This window comes from Hipposideros armiger, unplaced genomic scaffold (assembly GCF_001890085.2).
Source record: "Hipposideros armiger isolate ML-2016 unplaced genomic scaffold, ASM189008v1 scaffold_857, whole genome shotgun sequence".
NCBI classification, from domain to species: domain Eukaryota; kingdom Metazoa; phylum Chordata; class Mammalia; order Chiroptera; family Hipposideridae; genus Hipposideros; species Hipposideros armiger.
In genome coordinates, this window is record NW_017732207.1 from 495,715 (window position 1) to 501,110 (window position 5,396).

General features: G+C 38.8%; 1 protein-coding gene across 3 annotated transcripts in view; it reads left to right on the plus strand.

Annotated features, from left to right (window-relative positions):
• The window catches only part of LOC109374692 (extracellular matrix protein FRAS1-like), a 320,228-nt gene that overhangs the window by 166,920 nt on the left and 147,912 nt on the right, over nt 1–5,396 (plus strand). The window lies entirely within an intron of this gene.

Here is a 5,396-nt window from a genome sequence, read left to right on the forward strand (position 1 = left end):
TCTCTCTCTCTCTCTCTCTCTCTCTCTCTCTCTCTCTCTCTCTCTCTCTCTCTCTTATACATACATATATGTATGCATGTATGCATGTATGTGTGTATGTATGTATAAAAGAGATATATGGCTTGATGTTTTACTTCAAGTTTTGCCCAAATGTCTTTCTATTTAAAATTGCAAACCTGCACCCCTGCTACCCATTTCCTAGTCCTCTTCTATGCTGTATTTTTCTTCTTGGCACTAACTACTATTTCACATACACTATATTTCACTGATACTTCTTGTTTACCATCTCTTTTATCCTCTGTATATCCTCAGCACCTACAGTAGCATCTGGCACATGCATGGTACTCACTAAATACTTTTTGACTGACTGACTGAATGAGAGATGAAGCTAGGGAGTCGGTAAGTTCAAGCTTATAGAGGGCCTTGTGTGCTCTACTCTGAAGCTTGGAGTTTTCTTTTTAAGATGATAGAATACTAGTATGAAGGTTTCAGGCATATGGGTAAAATGTCTAACTTTTCTTTGAGAATGATCCCTCTGTTTTTTAAAAGATAATACATAATATTAAAAATGAGGACGCTAATTCAGAGGCTGTGAGACTAGTCCAGATGAGGGGTGAGAACCTGAATTGGGACACTGGTTGTGTGGGGAGCAAGAGGAATGAGCAAGCTCAAGAACTCTGTAGGGGATAAAATAATAGGACTCAATGCCATTAGGAGGCTGAGGAAAAAGGACAGGTACCTCCCACATTTGTGGCTTGATGACTTGGTGAGTTGGTGAGTTGAGCCATCAACTTATATTGGGAACAAAGGAGAATGAGGAAAAGCATCCTGTCTGGGAGGGAAATGATTATTTCAGTTTGGTGCACACTGGGTTTGAAGTGTCGATGGAAAGGTCAGGTGGATATTTCAAAAGGGCAGCTGGATATATATGAGTCTAAAACTCAGAGAAGAAGACAAGGTTGGAGCTATAATGTGGGTGTTATTAGCATATAGATAGCAGTGCAAACCTTTGGAATTAATGAACTCATCCAAACAGATTGTATGAAAAAAATGAGTAAAAGACCAAGGATGGAATTTGGGGAACACAGTCATTTCGGGGAAGGTGAACATAGGAGAGAGAGCCTAGGAAGATTATGTAGACATGTTGCAGAGGTAAGAACTAAGAAATGGTCAGATAAGAGAGCAGTGTTTTGGTAGCCAGGAGAGTCTAGAGCTTCCGGAGGAGTTTGTAACAACAGTGTTGAGGGAGTAATTGGGAGGAGGATTTAACATGATCCATTGTATTTGGAAACAGGTAGGCCACTGGGGACCACACTGAAGCTGGTGGCAGTGGAGTGGCAGTAGTGGCAGCTATACTCAAGAGGTTTGGGGGGTGGATGAAAAGTGGGGAAGGGAAGGCCAAATAAAGGCTACTCTTTCAGGGAGCTCCACAGAATGGAAGGACAGAAGTGGGACATTAGGCAAACACCAGTACCTCTGTGAAGTTTCATTGAACCTCTCGTCCCCACCCGTTGAGCCTCCTGTGTGTGCTGTGGCACTTTGTGCTTGCCCTTACTACAGCCTTTGACCAGACTGCAAATGCCTGTTTGTCTGCTTCTTCCTTCAGACTCTTAGCAACTTGAGAGCAGAAACCTTGCCTTCTTCACTATTGTAGCCCACCAAAGAGCACGTGTGTGGTACACAGAGCATGCTCAGTCAATACTTGCAGAGTGACCAAAAGGGAAAGGAGAGGGCTTTGTGGTTTCTTTTCTTTTCTTTTCTTTTCTTTTCTTTTCTTTTCTTTTTTCTTTTCTTTCTTTCTTTTTTCTTTTCTTTTCCTTTTTTTTCATATTAGTGTGACAGAGATATGATCACCTTGGGAAAGAAAGAGGAATGACTTAGGAGATAAAGAGAAATTGAAGGTTGGGGGTGGGGTAGGAAGGAGAGACAAAGGGACAGAATAAATAAATCATAAGGAATGGTTTAGGAGAACATAACATGTGGGATCCAGAACACGGGGTGGAGAGGACAACCCGCATTCTCTAAAAGTGGAAAGAAAGACCCATGGATGGATACAGATAACGTTAAACTTATGGGTCAGAAGAGGGACAGGATACTGAAGTAGTTCATACTTAATGAGCTTACTTTGTGAAGGCTTTGAGATTTGTTTAGGACTTGGAGGAGAGGAGTGAATGTTAGAAGCTGTCACTGAGAGGAGAAAGTACTGATCAAGGTTAAGGCAAAGCATTTGTGGGGGTGTTAAGGGCCTATGGGAGCAGGAGACCATCTATGTGTGGGGGTACCAAGCCGCATGATAGAATGATTTTCTCAGAAATGCTTACCATCCAGGTCTAAGAATAAGGCAAATTGTGTAATAGATCCAGGATTGGGATTCTGCCATATTAATAGAGAAAAATAATTGAGATGCAAGAAGTGTTGGACATTGAAGCTAACGTGAATAGGACAATGAAGCCAGCTCTCTTGAGTGACTAGAAGGAAACGAAGTACTCAAGGATCTCTCTGAAGGACGTGAGATGAGTAGGAGTGAGGGTGAGAGGGAGCTAAGGGCTAGGAGGCTCAGATTCAGAGTTGAAAGTTCCTGTTAAGGAATAATTTGGAGCGTGGACAGGTCTCAAGGTTAACTATGACTGTGTGGCACTCAAGGGAAGTAGAGGTGAAGATTGTTTGAATTGAGGTGGTCAAGGATGTTCAAGGATAGAATGTTAGGCTGGTTACTTCTATGGACATTGACGTTGTCAAGAATCATGTCTAGACATAGGGTAGAAAAGAAACTGAGACCTAGGCACCAAGTCTCTAGTGAGTGAGTATTAATGAATGATTAACAAATTGGTGAATGATAGTAATAAGGACGAATGACATAATTGGAGAGATGAATCCTAAGGGGGTAATGAGAAGGTTGGACCAGGTGCCCCAACCATAAGAAACTTTCAGCTCCAGGATCATATGCATATGTCACAAAGCATTTGGGTTTTTTATTTTAAGTAATGAAATAGATCATAGAATGGTAGAACTGCAAGAGGCCTTTAGAATTCATTTAGTCAGACTCCCTTATTTTACAGACACAGAAACAAACTTTTAGTGATTTAGTCACTTGCTCAAAGACACAGCTAGTCAGTGGCACAGCCATGGCAACAACCTGAGTCCTTGGCTGTTGACCAACAAATTGCTACTCTACCATGTTGCTTTTAAGCTTTCCTTTGTGTTTCTCAGCAACATGTGTTATTCAAATCTGCTGATGTATACATATATTAATTCATGGCCCAAGTTAATGAATCACCATTGTACCCTAAACTAAATTATTATTATCATTAATAATATCTTGAGTTCCTATCGTGTTTTTAAAATGTTTAAAAGTCCTTTTAGAATTTATGTTTTGTTCATGGATTGACTGGAAATAACCTAGTGTCAATGGCAATTCTAATAGTTATTTGTATCTATCTATCTATCTATCTATCATCTATCTATCTATCTATCTATCTATCTATCTATCTATCTATCTATCTATCTATCTTATAACAACATGTAATACATTCTATATCCATATCCTATATCCACATAGAATTACTAGCTGGATAGCTAGCTAAATAGGGACAGAGAAAGATTGAGAAAAAAAGAACAGAAACATTTTGAACCCAGACTATTTAACCCAGTCCTATCAGAATCAACTCTCTCTTAAGGATTTCTGGAGAATATATGTGTATAGAGGATGATACCATGCAAAGGAACACTGTATTATTACATGGGGTGGGATTTTGGCTACAAACCTTAATGCAGATAATAGTGGTATTTATCTAATCAAGTTGTTGTGAGAATTTAAGTATATATATGTATGTGTGTGTATGTGTGTATATATATATGCATATATATATACACACATATATGGCTATTATAACTACTCAATAAGTGTTAACTATAACTATCAAATATTATCAAATGATCATAATTATTGTTAGCTTGTGCTTCTAAATCTTGCCCAGCTCCCCTAGCGATCTTCACTGAAGTCTCTTGAGCATGCAGCCACTTCCCAATGCTCCCCAGTGCAAAGTCTGGTGGCCAGCAGGCTTCTGGGTTTTGTGTAGCCCACATCTCACAAGACTATGCAAGGTTACATGGTTTGATAGCAAGAACGCCCTGTCTCATCTTCTCTAAGCACCCACATGCAATTTTTTTTTCTCTTCCTTTAGCCCCAGTCACCTCTTTCATGTTCAATCAGAAGTTCAATAAATAGACTCAAGATGAGGACTCCTCCACTGCCACTGATTAATGAATAATCTTATATTTATGAAATGAATTGTCAGGGCCAAATCTGAAAATCAGGTTTTATGTAAAACAAAGAAAACTCACTTGGGGGCATAAAATATTTCTTCAAATCTTCCATTCTACCTGCTTTTCTCCCTTGCTCCCTGTTTCCATGATAGAATGTGAACAACGCTCAGGTTATCTCATTTTGTAGCTCAGATGATCTCACTTTGTATCTGTATTAAATTTTTAGTGCAAATTAGGCTAATGTCATTTCTATATTCTACTGTCTTAGTGGAAATTAAATGTGGTTTCTCTTGGGGTCCAAAGGGCACTTTTCTGAGAAGTCATTAACATTGTATAGTATTTACAATTTTCTAAGATCTCATATTATATGTTTATCTTTTATCAAGCAAATAGGAAGAAATCAGTGATTACTGTTATTGGTGCACTTATCTGTTTATTGGATTAACAGTTGTAAAATCTTAGTCCCATTTCTTCCCTACTCTTGTGAATGTAGTTATATAAAATTAGAATTATCTTGTAGGTACATTTTTTAAAAATAGAAGCTGCCCCACATAACAAGGAAATATTAATGCACACATATGTACATACCAAAACACACACTAACACACACTTTTTTTTAATTTTACTGAATTCTTTTTAGATGCTTACTCTGTGAACAAGTTATGATTTCCTGGCTAATGTAGGATCTCCTACCGCTTTTTATCAAAATCACTCATTGCCTGTTCTGCCACATATATAGGCTTGATGAAATGCTAAGATATAATGGGGGTGCCAAAAATTGTATACAAGTGGACACTTTGGTCAGCATTACTCAGCAGTAGTTCTCTGTAATCAGAAGTGTCTGGACACTGATGGTAACCACTTTGAGCACCTCTTGTAATTGCAGAAGTCAACCGTGACTTGTATTCAGCTTTTGTTATCGTTATATATTGAGTAATACAATTTTAATACATTTTTTTCCTTTCTTCAAATGTGTATACTTTTTTTTGGTGCCCTCTGTATATAGTAGAGGGGCCAGATGAGTCAGAAGATCTAATAAAAGAGGGCCGGCTGAGTGGCTCAGTTGGTTAAGAGCTCGCTCAAGAGTTTGAGCTCTGAGCAACAGCGGTTCGAGTCAGCCCGAGCTGAGC